Source organism: Eptesicus fuscus, chromosome 8 (genome assembly GCF_027574615.1).
Source record: "Eptesicus fuscus isolate TK198812 chromosome 8, DD_ASM_mEF_20220401, whole genome shotgun sequence".
NCBI classification, from domain to species: domain Eukaryota; kingdom Metazoa; phylum Chordata; class Mammalia; order Chiroptera; family Vespertilionidae; genus Eptesicus; species Eptesicus fuscus.
This window is the reverse complement of record NC_072480.1, coordinates 47,360,752-47,369,605: the sequence shown is the minus strand read 5'-3', so window position 1 is coordinate 47,369,605 and position 8,854 is coordinate 47,360,752. Positions and strand designations below refer to the sequence as shown.

General features: G+C 41.5%; 1 pseudogene; it reads left to right on the top strand.

The window, feature by feature from the left end:
* The first annotated feature begins 1,235 nt into the window (after window positions 1-1,235).
* Window positions 1,236-3,250, top strand: LOC103288380 (60S ribosomal protein L36-like; annotated as a pseudogene).
* Window positions 3,251-8,854: the final 5,604 nt, after the last annotated feature.

Here is an 8,854-nt window from a genome sequence, read left to right as displayed (position 1 = left end):
ATTACAAAACAAAACAGAAACCTTGAGCCGACATTGAATAATTTGTGGTTTAGCCTAAAACAACAACAACAAAAACCCACACCTGTATTTTTGGCTTCTCTTAAAGAATTGGACTATTTGGTCGCATTTCATCCACATGTCTTCATAGCAATAATTTGCTGATGCTACTTTGTGTTGAATCCAGTTTTCTCCATTTCTTCATAGTCCCTACCATTCCCTTTTGTATCCCCAGTAATCATCACCCTTGGACTGTTCTACAAAAAGAAATTACTCTCTACTCATATGTCTCACTCAAAGATGATGAAATCAAAGAAGGACCAGGGATGCTGTTTCTTTCTAAACATATGGGAAAGAGCACATTTAAAAGAAGAGGGGGACTATTTCTACATGTTTGGTAAAAATTGCAAAGAAACTTATAAACAGAGTTTAATAGCAGTGAAAATGAAAACTGATAAACTCTGTTTTGGCAAGAGTTCACAAATGAGGGCTGTTTCTTCACAAACAGAAAGGGGTATTGAAGAATGCATAGGAGTTTTCCAGATGAAAATTATCCACTTTGATAGGCATCTATTCAATAAAACGTGGGGTCTAAGACAATCTATTATTTTGGAAGTGTGCACCTTCTTCTGTAATTAAAATAAATTGATAATCTCTCATTACAGGGCCACACATCATATGACCATATTATTCCAGGCTATGTTTTAATTATCCTGACCTGAGGTCCTCTTTGAGCCCAGGGGTACCTGGAAGTTCTTTTTAATAAGGAGTTAATGCTCAAGGCTCAGTGCAAAGCCATAGCCACTCTCATATGAAAATGAGGAGTGGAGATACATTCCATAAATCAAAAGCTGGGGAAAATTAGTTAACCCAATATGTTCTGAGCTTTTCCATGCTTCCTTAAGGGGGTCCATTATGAATGAATACTTTGCTAGGTCACTGAAATATTTAAAGGGGAAAAGCAAAAAGCATCAGGATCTAACCTTGTGTGCATGTACGTATATGTGTGTGTTTTTTTTTTCAAACCACCGCATTCCTTGAAAAGGCTAAAGCAAGATAGCCTTCCTTCAGAATCCTGGCTGTCTGCCTAAACAGAGGCAGAGGTAGCAGACGCCTCTACCATTAGCTAATTGAGAGATCCCTCCAGGTTCAGCAGTGGCTTGCTGTACAAAGGTGGGGGTCCCAGTTCAGATCTGGGTGGAGACAGATTTTTTTACAGGGGTGCCCCATTGGTCTCGATGGCCTGTGCCAAGTACGGCACAGGTGAGTTAGTGTACACCTGCTGGAGAGGCCCCGGTGCCAGGGACATGCTCACAGCACCGCTCAGCCTGGTCTGTTTGTGCTTTTGTCGTCGAGTGCTTTGTGACTAGACAGGGAGCGTGTAATGGCGTCCCCTCATAGCTGGAGGCTTGGAAAGAGGATGTAAGTGTGATTACTGCTGACAGCTAATGGAACATCACCGTTAGAGCCAGTAGTGGAGACGCTGCTTTTGGATGTCAGCTACTTTGGTTCCCATCCCAGAAAATTTCTCATAGGGAACTGATGGATCTTTCAACAAAATGACTGAACCAGCCAAGTTGTTTCTACCTCTTTCATTTCAGTTCCTCACCCCTAAACCACAAAGACAGATGGCAGTTAAGAGGTGAAATGTTTTCTGGGCAAAAGAAAGAAGGAAGAGTGGATGCCCAAGGTCTTTGCCATCATTTCCTCTTCTGCAGAGAGAGCAATGACTGACTGACTGGGGGAGGAGAAGGAAAAAATGGAAGCTATCACATATATATGACTTGCATGCATCTGAATACATATTGGCTTTGGAGATATACACAAACAGCTCAAGGTGGCTCATGAGATATGCTCATCATGATTGCACCTACATCTTATAATGTCAAAGGAGACCACTAGAAATGTATTCCAGAATAATATGAGAACTTTCCCTCCTGGGCTGTGCCTGCTCATGCTTCCCTCGTGCTCCCTTGGACTGCAAATTCAAGCTCCACACTTAAGCCTTTATTTAGCCATTTATTTCCAGCCTCAGCTCAGGAAACTTTTCTCTGAGTATCTGCAATTTACTGCAATTATCTATATATATAAAAGCCTAAGTGACTGCCGACCACTCACCATTCAACCGGTAGCTATGACGCACAATGACCACCAAGGGTCAGATGCTCAACACACAGGCATGGAAACATGGAACAGACTGATGATTCTCAGAGGGGGAGTGGGGAGGGTGGAAAGAGATTAAACAAAGATCTTATATGCATACGAGGTCCCTCAGCTTGGCCTGCATCCTCTTGCAATCCGGGACCCCTCGGGGGATGTCAGAGAGCCAGTTTCATCCTGATCCCCACAGGCCAGGCCAAGGACCTCTAGTTGTATTATAATTATCCATTTAACTGACTTCTCAACAGTGAGCTCTTCTTTCTTCCCTTCTCCCCTCTCCCCCATATATCGAACCAATATTTATTGAGCAGTAATGTGCCACATAATATTCTAAGTACAAAGAATACAGGGGGGAAGGAAGTAAATATTAAACAAATAAACAAAGAAAGGAACTGATTATTTTAAATATCAGTAAGTACTGCATTCTATTATTCAATCATTTAGAAGTGAAGCAGAAGCCAAAGAGGCTTCAGAGGAAACTGAGAAATACTGCCCATCAGGTGAGAGCATTCTAGAGAAGAAAGTGTTCCATGAAGGAAGCGTTGCTCAGTTTTATCAGTTGCCTCTGCCATTTGCATGGGCAAGGGGAAGTCCTGAGGGAACTTCATCAGAATAAATCATAGGATGGTGGGAACAAAGACACTCCTGGAGGAAGGATGCAGAAAATAGATACGCATCCCGTTTCATTCATCTTTGTAGCATTTTTGTACTTCCAGTGTCTAGCATACAGTAGGTACTTAATTGTTGACCTACTTCCACTGCGGCAGCCATCGAGGAGCAGCAGGCCTGGCTCTGCACTACCCCATGACCGTGAGCCTCATCAAGGCCCACAAGGTGACCAAGAACATGAGGACGCTGAGGCACAGCCACCGCGGGCGTCTCACCAAGTTCCTATGGGACTTGATCCTGGAAGTGTATGGCTTTGCCTCCTGTCAGCAGCGCACCATGTTGCTGTTCATGGTCTCCAAGGTGAGAAGGCCCTAAAGTTCATCAGGAAAAGGATGGAGATACACATCCATTCTAAGAGGAAGTGAGAGAGGTCCTGAGCAAAGTCCTTGCAGCCATGAGGAAGGCAGCAGCCAAGAAGGACTGAGCCCCGTCCCCTCTGTAATAAAACCTGTTCACAAAAAAACAAACAAACAAACACATGTTGACAGAATACGTGAATTTTCTGGACCTTTACTCCAGCCCATGTAGATTTGAAATTAATTTTGGTCCCATCAATCATATCCTATATAAGCATCTCTCGCAGCGATGACATTTTGCTGCATTAATTTATTCACATGGGCATCTCCCTCTACCAAACAATACATTCCTTGAGAGAAGGGGGTCTGTCACATTTTTGTAGCCTGAAGATATAGGACACTGTTTCTGGAATATGGCAAGCATTTGGTTAACAAATATTGGATAAAGGCATAGTTATTAGATAACAATAACATTGCCTCATTTTTTTTCCTAAAATTAGCTAAACATTTCACATCCAAACTGAAGTGCACCTAGGCAGAGGTCATCTGGAAAGGCGGTTTTAAACAGAACCAGGCTTTGGACAATACAACAAGACACTTACAAATGAGAGACATAAAGAAACAAAGTTGCAGAGGTACTCAGGGTACCCAAGAAGTCCTAAATCCAGAAACAGTCCAGAAAGGTCATTTTATATATGAGGTACTCTCTGTCTCTTTCTCTCTTTCTCCCTCTGTCTCTGGCAGCCACGTGGTTTGTTTATTTACTTTCCGTGTCCTGGACACCTTGGAGCAGCTGCCCAGCCCTGACTCAGCGCAGCCGGACCTCCCCGGGCTGTCTGTCCCGGCAGCTGCTGCAGCTCCGCGCTGCCTGCAGCGCTGTGCCAGCTGTCGCCGCCTGCATCACACCACAGTAATGGGAACAACTGGAAGCAATAATGTGTCTCCCCATTTGCCTAACAATACCAACATGGACAATAACTCAGAAGACTGAAGATTTGTGCTGTAATTTAATAAACCCCATGCACATTTCTACAATTGAGTACCACATCTGTGCAATGGATCCTCAAAGTATAATATTCTTTTATAAGGGACCATTAACCAATCTTAAGTTTATAGGTTTCCTTAAATCTTTTTCATCAGCTGTTAAACTACAGTAAAGAGAAAATTGCCTCTTATGAGACAAGGGACAGTAAAATACAAAGACTGTGATTAAACGTCAATCAATTAAGGATTATAATATAATAAAATGCTGACTGATGATTAAAATGTGCACATTCTAGGAGAATTATATAAGCAATATTAAGAAGTATTTTTAAAAGTCAGTAGAATAAACTTCAACGAGATCACATTATCTATGAGTCTTTTGCTCCATAAGTAAAAAAAAGGTCTATAAGAAGCATTCTTCAGGTACATAGGTCTCAAAATTCGCATTGAACTTCTATGCTAAAAAACATTATTTTAGCTTCTCATTTTACTATTCCCCAGTCTCCGGAATTTTAAATTCCTTTCTGAACAGAACAAATAATGGCATTTTTGTTTCAGCTGGTTTTCCACCAGTGTGTGCAGCTGGGCAACAGTTTATGAAAATGGGTTGTGCTGTAAAACCACCAAACAAACAACATTGCAAATGAGGTAACAAAACAGACTGGAACTGAGGGCCCCAGAAAGGAGCTCTGGGACTGTCTGTAAAACGCCACAACCTAAACCTTCCTGAAATGGTGCCTTATAGAATTTCTTTCTCTGAAGGTCAGAACACACTTCTGTCTAGGAAGAGATCACCTGCTGCCAAAGGGTTGCAAGTTACCAAGGCGACCCATTGTATCTCTGCCTTCCATAGGCCACACGTCTTCTCCATCAGCATCTTCATTTGGGCTGGAGTTATGATGGGAGGCCTGAGCAAAGGACTTCAGGTTTGGTAGCCTAGCACACCAAAAAAGACTGAGTGGCTTCTTTCTCGTTGCTCTTACTGTCATATTTTTTCTTCAAGTATATTCGTGGCAGCAGGCCATTTTTTTCCTGTGCTGAGCTGCTCCTTCCTCAGACCTTCTCTTCCACATTGCCTTCCCAAAGCAATTTTCCTGCTACACTGTTTGTACCTGGTCCCTTTGGAGCTCCAAAGGCATCCAGACTCCTGCCAGTTTGCAGGCAGCATTTTGAAGCTTGTTGCAACAGCTGGCTTATATGAGCCTTGAAGGAAAAGCATGCATACACGTGGTAGCACATTTGAAGCACTAGAGCAGCTGGCAAACTAAGCAGAGACCAAAGGTGTGGGTAGCTCACAGCTTTGCTAGAAACTGTGCTGGAGGAGCCTTGCACAGAAGACAGAGGCATAATTAATGGATAAATCCCAGTGCAGCTTGGCTTCTGCCCTTATCACTCTATGGGAACTACTCCAATGAAGGTCACCAATGACCTTCTAATTACCCAATTAAATGGATGCTTTTCAGTCAATGTTTTCCTAGGCGTCTCTGCTGAACTTGGCAGGATGTTTGAGTGGCATGCAGAAAAAATCACACACTCACTAAGTAACAAAGCTGAAATTTGAAACAGGTAGGTTTATTCTTAAACTCAAGATCTGCCCATTGAACCTAGTGGCCTAGTTATTCAACATTTCACAGAGATTATAAAGAAAGGTTGAGTGGGAGAAAGTGATGGATTGACTACTCTTATTTTCTCTCCGTTGTAGAAAAGATCCAACATGACAGTAATGATATTTTAGGAAGGTATAAAGCCACAAGGACAGAAAGGCAGTGGAGGACTTCCAGTGGAGGAAGAGATTTCTAGAAACTTTTGAAAGATAGAAATAGGAAAATACCCCAAAATGCATGCAGGGATCAGAAGAAGCATTTTAAAAATCCATGAGCAATAGTTAAGATATAGCTACATCTCTATATCTCTATACCCATCTATCATTTAAATAATATGCAAGAAACAAAACAACTTTCCCAGCAGAACAAACTCTAAGGACACCAAGTCCTGAGGGAAGTGGTGGTGAGCCTTAGATGAAACAAAGCCAGATGGGTGAAAAGCCTGTAGATAAAGGAGTAGCTGCCCTCGATCTCATTCCCTTTGCTATGAAACAAAGTCAGTATACTCCTCAAAACCAAGAGGAAAGTAGAAAGCTTGGTTACTGGAAAAAATCAACCAGAAACACTTCAGACTTGGGGTACGGAGGTGGGCTAGGTGAAGCTAAGACCAAAAAAGATGAAGAGTTAGTGGAATTTCTAGCCTCTTCGTCGTGTTTGCAGAGGGTCTGTATTCAGGCCTAGCACACCAAACAAGACACTCTTCTTTCCCCTCTACCCCTTGTTCCTAGATTTTTTTTCCTGGATAGCTGAAATGCTACAAAGAAGGTGGGAATTCTGTACATGAGAAAGCCAGGTTGCCACCTAATCACCATATGATGACATTGACAAGACGCATTCACATGGACAGAGTTTCCAATAAGCTCTGTAGTTGTGCCTATAAATTATAAATGAATGTCTGCTAAGTAATTCTTTCACAATGAAAAGTCAAAAAATGAACAAATAGAAAATAATAACAAATAAACAAAATAAGGAACTCTGTATAACACATATCAAGGCAAGGAGAAAAAGAAATTTAAGCTAATGTCATCACAGAGAGAAGACATTGCCTTCACGAAATAAAACTCCCAGATAACAAGAAAGAACTCAAATAATCCAGATGATAAATGCATTAGAAGAGTTAGAAGATAAATGCAAGATCAATCAAGGTGTATAAAAAGGGCAGATATATGGAAAATATGGTGAATAGTTCAGAAATTTAGAGATTAGTAACAAGTCACATATAGCAGGTCTGGAACAAGCAAAAACAAAAACAGGGAGGAAGAGAAATTTTCAAATAAATAAAAAAGAAAAAAAATTCCCCAAATGGTTAAACATGAATTTCTAAATTGAAAAAGTCCACCAATTCAACACACACACACACACACACACACACACACACACACACACACACACCAAACTTAACCTAGGCCTATCACTATGGAACTTTAGAACCCTGGAGATAAAGAATGACATTTAAAATGTTAGAGATGATAGATAGATAGATAGATAGATAGATAGATAGATAGATAGATAGATAGATGATAGATAGATGATAGATAGATAGATAGATAGATAGATAGATAGATAGATAGATAGATAGAATGAGGATCATATAAAAAAGGATGACCAATAATGCTGCATGAGACTTCTCAACAGCAACACAGGAAGCGAATAGACTAAAGAACAATGATTTCAAATTCTAATGGAAGATTATTAGTAAGATACTAGACCATGTGCTCCAGCAAAGTGAATAAATAAATCAGGATCAAAGAAGGGCATCAGAATTTTCCTCAAAAGCAACCAGAGGAGAACACAAGGCTGTGGGAGTGAGGTATCCAAGGGAGAAGATGGAAACGATGCATTATCTATTTGATTATTTTGAAAATATATTAACAGACATTAGAAAGATATGTTGGAGCACCTGACCAAAATAAATGAGTACTGTCTTTATAAAAAATTAAGCAAATAAAAAATGATGCAATTATTACTCAAGGAAAAGCAAAAATTAAACTAGAGAGGAAAAAAAAACATTATCAAAGTGTGCTCCTTGGCTCAGGGATGAACAGTATTCACATCCTATATAATAAAAGCCTAATATGCTAAGTGTCCAGTTGTCCATTCAACCAATCAAAGCGTAATATGCTAATGATAGGCTAAGGCCACTCATCCACTTGCTATGATGTGCACTGACCATCAGGAGCAGATGCTCCGACTGGTAGGTTAGCTTGCTACTGGGGTCTGGCTGATCTGGACTGAGCCAAATGGTCTGGACACACCCTGGAGCCCTCCCGCAGTCCCTCCCCCACTGGCCAACCTCCTGTGTCCCTCCCCAGCCTCGATCATGCATTGGTGGGGTCCCTCGGCCTGGCCTGCACCTTCTTGCAATCCAGGACCCCTTGGGGGATGTTGGAGAGCTGGTTTTGGCCTGATCCTGCTCAACACAGGAGCTGCCCCCTGGTGGTCAGTGTGCTCCCACAGGGGGTGCATCGCTCAGCCAGAAGCTGGGCTCATGATTGGCAAGCGCAGTGGATGTAACTGGAGCCTCTCCCACCTCCCCAGCAGTGCTAAGGATGTCCGACTGATGGCCCATGGGGCTTCTGGACTGCGAGAGGGCACAGGCCGGGCTGAGGGATTCCCCCACCCAAGTGCACGAATTTCATGCACTGGGCCTCTAGTTTCTTAATAAAAATGTTACAAATCTAAGAGAAAGACAGAGAAGTCAGAAAACTCTTCATCTACCACTACAGGAAGTTAAGAAGATAATATTTGATGAATAAAGAATTTATGTTATGAGCCTGTTACCTGGAAATATGAGGGTAAATATTAACACCTTGAAAGGGTTAACAGTGGTGGCCTCTGGAACAATGTCCTTCCTGGGCATGGTGAGAAATATGGCAGGAGTATTTTTTGTTATGTCATCTTAGTATTCTATGATTTTAAAAGAACTCTATGCATGTGTTCTCTTTATATAACTAATACGTAATTAAATTTTTTAAATTTAGAAAAATACCAATGATCTCTAGGTGATTTTGCTGTATCCTTCCCAATGGGACATGCTCTTGCTTCTTCTGTTTGGGAATCACCAAGCTTTGGGCAGAAATGTACTGGTCAATAGCCACTGGGAATGTGGCTCCTTTTCCAGTTATTTTTCAATGTCCATTAATA